We start from the raw sequence: 10,903 nt of genomic DNA on the forward strand, positions 1-10,903 counted from the left end.
AAAAATATATATAAAACAAATATGCAACATAATAATAATGATATGCAAAATAAATACACATAAATCATATATATAACAATATTACCAATGAAATACAGATAACAATAATAATATCGTCAATATAAAATATATATGTGCATATATATATATATGTGATAAAAGTCTAAACATGAAAACTATATATTACAAAATAAAAACACTAAATATTACACATACATGCATAAATAAAAACAAAAACCCAAATATTGGACCACACACAGACACAAAAATATAAAATAAAGTAACAATAAAGTAAAATGAAACCAAAACAAAGTGGAATCACATGTCCATATGTGTGTGTTCGTGTGCCCACTTGTAGAGGGGGTCACCGTGGGTATTGCCGGAGTTGGTGAGGAGTTGCTGACAGGAGCAGAGGAGAGGCCTGGTGGTCTGCTGGTGTTGCTGTGCGTGGGTGTGGAGGACCTCCGGCGTTTGCAGAAGAGTTGCAGAGTGGCCTGGTGAGTCTCGGGTGTTCTGGTCCTCCACGGCGGCTGCAGGAAACGATGGTGATGCCAAGTTGCAGCAGAGATTGGAGAATGGAATCTTCTAGTCTGTCGTGAAGGGATGGCCGCTCGGTGGTGATGGCAGCAGTCTCCTTCTGGCATGTGGCGATTCTTCTTCACGAGTGAACTAATCGTCGGAGGAGACAGCGTCGGTGGCGGGCTCCTTCTGGCGTGTGGCGATGGCAAACTCTGTCAGCGTGATGGCTCTGGTTCGTGGACCACCGGCGACGGCGGTAGCGTGGCAGCAAATGGCTCTCGGGTCTGCTGTGGAAGATGGAGCCGCTCGGCGCTGTCTGGTGCGTGGGGGATGACTGGAGCTATAGGTGGCCGATTGCCAGAGTTACGAGATGGCTTCAAGGGGGGTTAATGATTGCACGAGAGAGGATGAGAGAAGGAAGGAAAGAAGAAGAAGAAGAAGAAGAAGAAGAAGAAGAGGGGGCTGGTCCTCGGGTGGAAGGAGAAGAAGAAAAAGAGTTGGCTTTTTTTTTTGTTTTTGGCTCCCCTGTGCTCGGCTGCGCGCAGCGCCCCCGGCTGTGTTGTGCAGCGCCCCCCTGTTTGAAGAGAAGAAGAGGCTTTTTATGAGCAAAAATTAGAAACCCTAAATCTCCCCTTTCCTTTTTAGTTTATGGTATATTTTTCTTTTGGAAATAATATATATGAAAATAATTATTAATATGGTAATAATAATAATAATAATAATAATAATAAGGTAAAAATAATGATAATAATAAAATAATAATAATAATAGTAATAACAAAGATAAATAAATAAATAATAATAATAATAGTAAAATTCCTAATATTAAAAAATAATGTCAATAATAATGAAAATAATAAATAATAATAATAATAATAATAAACAATATAAATAGAAATAAAAATAAAAGTAATAATAATAATAATAATAATAATAAATAAAATAATAGTAATAATAGTAATAAAAAATACTAATAATAATGATAATAAAAATTAAAAATAATAATGAAAATAATAAATAATAATAATAATAAAATAGACGTAAAAAAATAAAGATAAAAGTAATATTAATAATACTAATGAAAAATAATAATAATAATAAAGAAAATAATAATAATAATAAAAATAATAATAATAATAAGATTAGTGAAAATTAATAATAATAACAATAATAATAAGAATAAATAAAATAATAATAATAATAATAAAATAACAATAATAATAATAATAGTAATACATATATTGGGTCTGGGTAAAAATGGGGTGTCTACACAAATCATTGATGATTTTGTGCTGAGCAAAGGTCCTCTTGCGTATTGCTTGTAACCTCTTCTCATGCAATTGTACCTTGCTTCACGTAGCTCTCACTGGTACATGCCATCCGCTCTGATTATGAGCCATATCCCCAACAATCTCTATGAAAGTGAATATTCACCACCTTGGAAATATGAAAGCATAACCACTGCTCCACCCAGGCCTATAGATTTGTACCCACCTCACCTCTAACACTTGGAGACGTAAACCAAGTCCAAGCCTCGCTTGAACTTGATTTTGGTAATAGGAACTTCACCTAACTGAGCACCCATCTCCTTGAATGATCCTTTGAACCATAATGCTACCTTAGTAGCCTCAAACTCTACCAATAACTCCAGTCCAATTGTAACCAGCGCACCCTAAGACTGTACCACGGACTTCTAATAATTAGGCCTTCCCACAACGTACCCCATTGCAAGCCTCCTGTCATCCAAGCCCCTGTGTCACAGCTGACGGAACCCTATGTTCCTCGCCAAAGTACCCAACTACACTAGCGTAGGAAACCTTTGACACGATCCGAATGTCACCGTTCGTCCTTGAGTAGTGAGTGATAGATTGTTTGCTTAGATTCGCCAACAGTATACCTATGTTCGATTTAACATCAACCATTCTAGATCTCACCAACACCTGATCCCCAAAACTACTTTGAGATAACCACAATCTTCATGTAGTTTTGTCCATATAGACGCCCTTAGATAACACCAATATCCCTGTAACTACAAAGTCACTCTAAGATAATCCTAATCTCCCTGTAAATTTAACCTTGTGAATCTCTAACCCAAGAACACTATTGGTAGCACTCAAAATGCTATTGTCAACTTCCTTTCTCAATAGAGTCCTCGACTAATTTACCTCAATGGAACCTTTACAGCGATTGGCATGTCACTGACATAAAACAACGAAATACTTGCCCACCTACAGCCTATCTTCATCTCCCCCTATGGGAGCTCCACCAGTTCCCCCTATCTGACTCTTATACAATACCTCTATCTCCTTCACCATGGCATAAGTCTACCTACCCTTCTCCTAGCCATGCATTGCATCCTGAAAGGTAGTAGTATCCTTCCTGGTAGTAATGGTTGCATAAGATATGAGATCACACCTGGGCGGTGGCCTGATAGTGCCTTTGAGCTTATTGTGATCTTGCTGGTCTCTCGAGCTCGAACTCCCTGCATCATGACCAACGTCATCTCTGTCCCGAGTCTGAAAATCTACCTACATCACAATCTTCTTTCTACTACAGTTTATCTTATGATACCGCAGGTCTCCTGAGTTAGAACTCCCTACACTCCCACCCTGAGTCTCCAATTCCACCTGCTTAACATGCTCATTACTGCTGCTATAGCTTTTTTGCACTTGTTTCCCTTCATCTACTTGAGTATGTTACCCCATGGCTTTAATAATTAAAACCATGTCTCCAACAATCACCACCCAGTTTGCCATTGGATCACCTAGTTTGAATCCATCTTTCTTATATACTAGAAAGTTGCATTGTCTAGACATAACACCAAGCGTATATCCCACCTCACAAGAAACATGCATAATTGGACCTCCAAAGTCTAGCGCATAACCAGTCTAAGCCTTTCCTGCAACTCTCCCATCTAGTGATACCTTTGGAGATCAATTAATAGAGAAACATGCCATACTTGTTTACTTCACCATGAAGTCCCTTGCAATCCCTGCATACACCATGCCCTGCTCACCAAACCTCTTGAACACCAGCATACTCAGCAATAATACCTGACCTAAGGAACTCTCTCCCGGTCTGGTACTCCACCTTAGCCACAAGGTACACCTGACAAACAATTCCAACTTATGCCACATGAGATACCCCTAGGCCTTAGTGATAACCTCATGAAATACCCATGTCCAACCCATGATGTAGCCCTCATCAATCTCCAAACATCCGCACCAATGTAGTTAAAAATACCCATTGTTTTGTGTGTGGTTACATTACATAGAACAGTCTTTCCTGAGTTAGAACTTTATGATATAGCTTCACCTACAACTGTGTTACCCTACAATGTATAGAGATTCCTTGCTATCCTTTATCCCTTCATTGCCATCAATACACCATCACACATCATCATCATCCCACCTTTTGGACTTGTAACTATACATGTTACAATCCAAAGCACCAATGATATCACATTCTTTCGTAGATCGGATACATGCCTTACTCCACACAATGTCCTTTCCACACTATCATACATTTTGATCCTGATATCCCTCATTCCGACAACACTGTAAACCGAACCATTTCCCATTAGAAGAGAACCAAAATTCACCAATTTGTAAGTGGTGAACCAGGCTCTATTGGGCATCATGTGAAAAGGACATCTCGAGGCTAGGATCCAAGAACCTGTGAGGCATTCTGAACCTAATGAAACAGTAAGTATCTCACCATCATTGCTCCCCGAGTCCCCTTCTTCAACTACGTTCACAAATTTTGATGAACCCCCTTAAGCTTTTGCCTTTCCCTTATCTCACTCCAGACATTCCGTTTTTATATGCCCTAGTTTCCCACACTTAAAACAACGAGCATCCTTTTTCCTCCTAGATTGAGTTTTATTACCACTCGGTCCACTCCAAGATTTCCCTCTCCCACAATCCTGATTATCCTTCGCCACGAGCCCTTCACCATGTGAACCTTTATTGCTAGTCTTCTTCCTTTGATGGAACCCCAGCAATGCACTCATGATGTCCTCCAACTCTAGGGTTTCTTTCCCCCAAGTTAGCGTCGTAACCAAATTCTCGTATATAGGTGATGTAGGTAGGGAATTCAGCAGCATCAATGCTTTTTCCTCCTTCTTGAACTTCACATCAACTCGCCCTAGATCACTAATGATTTGGTTAAATGTGTTGATGTGTTGAGTCAAGTCCGAGCCCTCCACCATCTTAAGCCAATAAAGATTTGCTTAAGATATAGCTTGTTCAAAATTGAATTAGACATGTGTCAGTGCTCCAGTTTTAACCAAACCACCGCCAGCGAGTCCTTATCCATGACGTGATACAACACGTCATCGACCAGACATAACTAATCGTGGAAACTGCCTTTGCTCCAAGCTACTTACAACTTGTGTCATTTATGTATTCTGACTTCTTTCTGCATAACACCTTCACCATCCCTTGCTGCACTAGTAAGTCCTTCACCCTTCGTTGCCAAAGCCTGAAATTACCTGTTCCATCGAACTTAATCGAAGAGACCCTAGCCGTTGTATAACGAATAGCTCTGATAACACTTGTTGATGTTCGTTCAACTTAAACACGCATAGCGGAAGAACACAATCAAATAGGAAATAATCAAAAACCATTAATGCAATCACTCAATGATGAAATATACTCAGGAAGCAATCAAATAATGATACGAAGAATTAAAAAAAAATACAACAAGAACGCACAAGATTTATGTGGTTCGGAAATAGCCTACGTCCACAAGAGCAGCAACCTCGGTTTCACAATGATCAATGTCAAAGCTTATAACTTTGAAGCTTACTTGCAACGTAATCTATTCTAGGTTACATAATGATGTTTATATATCCATCTAATGCCTAGAAGAGTTTTATTAAACCTAAACTACATCTATAGTTATCCCCAAGAGAAAAATCCTCTAGATAAGCCCAATCTACAAGCCCTCGAATTCAAATTACATAATTTGCACTGACAGAAACCATAGATGATTTGACCAAACCATCGACGGTTTTGTGTTGAGCAAAGGTCCTCTTGTGCATTGCCTAAAACTTCTTCTCATGCAATTGTCCCTCGCTTCACGTAACTTTGTTCGGTACACATGATCCGCTCTGAATATAAGCCAGATCCTCAATAATACTTAATAGGTATGAGGCGATGTCCTAAATTTAAAGTAATTCTCCTTTTAAAATCGCATCAAGTTGTCACCTTATCTTAGGTATAAAGGTTGTTCCTCCCTAATCAAGGATAACATCCTTCACAAACTCCATTAGTTTGTCCATCATTTAAGTCATAAGATTTGTGTTTTATAGCTTCAAGATGGTCTTTTCCTTCTTGTCTGCAGCTGGGAATAGTGGCTACTTCTCCCCAGTCCAGAATAAATCATTACTCATCATCATATGTTCCATTCAGTAGATCCTATTTAGAAAAAAATCAAAAAATAAAATAAAATAAATAGCACACTCATTAACAAAAGAACATTTCACTCAAACATTTCCATGACACTTCAAGTATAAAAAACCCATAAGCAATAAGATTCAAAATTCATGTGCATGTCATTTTGCGATGCTTTTGTAGTAGAAGATGGTTGCAAGACAAAGGATGTGGGTATCGAACTTATGGGGCATCTTATCTCAGTGATCAAAAACCTCAAAATTATTTATGTTTTGCTATATAATGCCCAAATTTAAAATTAGTACCATCGTCTTTATATGTATGCTACTAACTTTGTCAATAGCAAATATATAAAGTGGGGTAGCTATAGACACCCAATTTTATCTAGACCTCTATTAAGAGAGACATCTACGTTGAACTTGCACTACTTTAGGAACTTGTTAGCCAAGTCCCTTTAGTTTTGTACATTGCCTTTTTCCAAAGAAGCATGTCATTTCAGTGCTATACCTATGAGACTTTGATGAAAAATGTGGATGAGTAGCTTCTCATCCTCAGAATCAAGTGGGTCTTTGAGCACTCAGTTCCATTATACTTGTTGAAATCTGACATTGAACTTGGGAAGGATCCTTAATTCAGTAAATAAGCACATATCTTCAAACTTTGTTTCTTCCATATTTTGTAGGTTCTGGACTACTCTTAGATATTTTTCAATGAAATCCATGCATTCCCCATTATTTTTCACCTGTTCACTCCCTTTATTTGAACTTCCTTGTTCCACAGGAGGATCTTGTTTAGCTTGGTTCTCTGATGATGGAAGGAGACTTGTATAGTTCATCGGTACCTTGTCTATGCTTAACAAAAGCAACTCATCCACTACTTTCTCCAATACTTCAAATTGTTGGTTATCAACATGAGAATTCTTGCCCTGTTTAAATCTTAAAAGATCTATACTTGAGACTTGGACTTGGAGAATGAAGAGGAGTAAGATGGGATTTTCTAGATATAGAGAGGCTTAAGAGAGTTTGGATTAAGAAAAAAAAAAGAGTATACAAGGTGGGAAGTAGTTAGCGCTAACTACATAAACAAAGAAAGCAAAAAAAAAATGCAAACATGAATAAGGTTTCAAAGTCATTATGTTTACTTGGATTGCATGACATCTTGGGTTTTTGGTTTTATAACCCAAACAGGAACTTTTGCCCCATTGGGTTGTACTACTATGTTTCATGAGTATAAGAAGAGTTGGCGATGCTCCATAGGACTTCAATATTTTAAGCTATTGAGTAATACTAGGATATAATGACCTCAGCCTTTTTATTGCAACCTCCCTAGTGTCCTAACAACTATGCACAAGGATGGTCCTCTATCTTATGGATATTAAGGGTAAAAGGTTACCAGTGCAGCAGCTCTACTTGAAGTTTAAAAGTTCCTAGACTGTCCTCCCTGTCACCAATACAAGCTAGTAAGGTCCCTAATCCTCACCCATTTCAAGCTTTGAATAGAAAGAGTTTAGTTTGGTTGAGGATAGTTTCATGAGGCCTACACAAAGGGCAACGCCCCATGGAGGTCTCACTACTTCTCACTTCTTCTAATCAAAATAAGTGAGAGTCCATGTATAGAGCTCGTGCAGTGTTGGTGTACAATGTGTTTCAATAGCAAATGAATGAATGAATGTAAAGAACAAGATAACTCTACAGAGTAAATGAATAGCCAATATAGAAAAGAGAAGCATATAAATGCACAACAATAACATACATACACTACAAAATAGGTAAAAATCATAGGGCATTCAAAGCTAATAAGACTAACTATATAGTAGATCACACAATTATTCACAACAAACACAAATAAACGAAAGGCAAAATATACAAGCGACTCGAGTCTCTAAGTATTTCCTAGTGGAATCGCCAAACTGTTGATTCTGAATTCTATTCGAGGTGTTGACAAAGAGTGAATGGCAGTCCCTAAATAAGAAAAAAAAGAGTTCTGAAAAAAAGGGTAAAAATAATTAAAAATGGAATCGCCACGTTATTTAAAAAAAAAAAAAAACACAGGGAAAATAAAAGAAAATCCTAAAAAAGGTCTATGAAAGCCAAATTAGGGTTTAGGAGTGCATTTATGTGTAGGGAAGGTGATTATCCAATCATATTAGTGATGGTTATTCTTGATGACACCCATTGCAAAACGGTTACGATAATTACATAAGTGTTGCCTTCAAAAAGAAAAAAAAAAAAAAAAACCTATTTTGGTCATTTAGTGGTAAAATCACTATTTGAACACTTTAACATTACTTTGAGAAGTTTAAAGTATTGCTCTAAAAAGGGTTGGCCTCAGAACTTAAAAGTTTTGATGAAAACATGATGATCATGATGATGATGGTGATGGATGATAAGTGAAGAAAATAGTTGGTTTGAAAACATCAAGCTTGCATTACCAACTTGGAAAACCAAAGTTTTAGCAAAGGGGATCGGACTTGTATTACCTGTATTTGAGAAGGGTGAATGAAATGAGTGAGTTTGAAAAGTGAAGTTTGAAGTTGGAAGCTGTGGTGAGATGCATGAGTTTTGGAAAGTTAGAGCATCATCATCAACCGTTTAAAATCGAGAAAAAATTTAAAAACATATATTTTTAGGTTTTTTGAAATGACATTCGGAAAAAGGGAAACTTTGACACCAAATAAATAACACATGATTCATTCGGCCTAATTGTGTTGGTTAGAATCATAATCCTTCTCAAATCGTAAGATTCTTGAAGGTTAAAAGCTTCTGCGATGCCTAGGGATAAGGAGAAGAAAACACTATACATTATAATTCTCTCTTTTATCCTATTATTAGTTAGAAATAGATTGTGAAAACCAATGGCTAGACTTGCATTTTTTGGGATTTTCCAATTTTTTTTAAATTTTTTGGATTTTCAATGAAGACAAGATAAAAATACGCACTAAAACACGTAAAAACATACACACATATACACCCACACACTTATACTAACTTGCATACATACACCATTCATACAAACACACACACACACACACATATGTAAGTACATACCAATATACGTAATAAATATACACATTTATATATCTATTTATGTAAATACTAATACACAAAAATACATATACATTACACACACACACACACATAAGTACATACCTGCTAGTATATAAATACATACATATATACCATTACACATACATATTAGAAATAAACATATATACATATATCCATATATACACAAAAATATATATGCATACATAAATATATATTCACCAATATACATAAATTACGTATATTTACTAAATATATATATATATATATATATACATATATATAAATACAAATAAATACACACACTTACAGATAGATACATTTATAAATATATGCACACTAATATTCATAAATACACACACACATGCTTATACATATATAGATATATATATATACACAAGCATGCATACATAAGTATACACATATAAATATAAATACACACTTAACCTACACACACACACATACTCACAATTATACACCCACTATACATAAATACATACATATATATATATATATATACACACACACACACACACACGCTTAAACACATAAATACCTATATACACTTATATATGAATAAATATACATACTAAGTATATGTATATACACAAATACATATACCTATTATATACAATAGATTTCTATACAAATATTATGCATGCATTTATTTCATCATGCACCACATGCATACATGTACACCATACATAGATGCATACATATCCATGCATATTTTAGTATACATGCATCCATGCATTATGTCATTATGCATACATGCATCCGTACACATGCATATCATCCATGCATACATCATGTCATGCAATGCATCATTATTTATCATGCATTTTTACACATGCACATGCATTCATTCATGCATGCACCATATCATCATACATACATACATACAACATATCATAATGCGTATATACATCTATTTATATAATCACATGCATCCATCCCTATGCATATATGCATCATGAACATATATGCATGCACACACACGCATAGGCATATACCCACATGCAGTAAAGGAAAACCAGAGTAAGAAAAAAAAGGGAAGAAGAAAAGAGAGAGAGAGAGAGAGATAGACCCCAAGCTCCCCGATCCTAGTCCCACACTCCACCTTTTATAAGCTAGAGGAGAGAGAAAAAAAATAAAATATTCAAAAAAGGGATGTGGCAGTGTAGCTTTGACGTAGCTACCAAAGTTGCACTGCGAGGGTAGCTGTAGGGCTAGAGGAGAGAGTTTTTTCCAATTTTATTCTTTTTTTAAAAAAATATATATATTAAATAATACCCTATTTTGGGAAGCATTTTCTAGAATGACTTTAACGTAATCTCGCTATTTGGTCTAACGAGATTTGCTTGCCACGTATCTAGACCAGATTGGGGCTTTCATTTAAATCTCACTACTTTGTGTAGCGAGATTTGTTTAAATCTCGCTACATGAAGTGGCGAGATTTTCTGTGCATAAGGAATTTTTGGTTTTCCTTTTATTTATTTATTTATTTATTATAATAATGATTAATTAAATTATTGGAGGGAAGAATCATTTAGTAATTTAAATTTTCACATAGAATAAATTATATTTTGTAATTTAGTTAAAAACATTTTTATCATAAATTAATGTAACAGTCATACATTATAAATAGACACTAATCATATTTAATTAAATAGGGAAATCTTCTATTATTTTATTGAGTATGAAATATTTAAATGTTAATTTAAAATAATTATTATTGAAATTGTTAATCAATTAGAGAGACTAATTAATTAATAACCGCAACCTTCTATTTAGGCCCTATTTAGAAAATGAAAAATGGGGGGAAAAAGTAAAAGAAATATAAGAGAATTTAATTTTTCATATTTCATATCAAGAAAATTGAGGGAAAAAAATGTATAGCATAACAATGCATAAAAATATAATTTTAGAAATGATCAAAATTTGA

Source organism: Malania oleifera, chromosome 9 (assembly GCF_029873635.1).
Source record: "Malania oleifera isolate guangnan ecotype guangnan chromosome 9, ASM2987363v1, whole genome shotgun sequence".
Lineage (NCBI taxonomy): Eukaryota > Viridiplantae > Streptophyta > Magnoliopsida > Santalales > Ximeniaceae > Malania > Malania oleifera.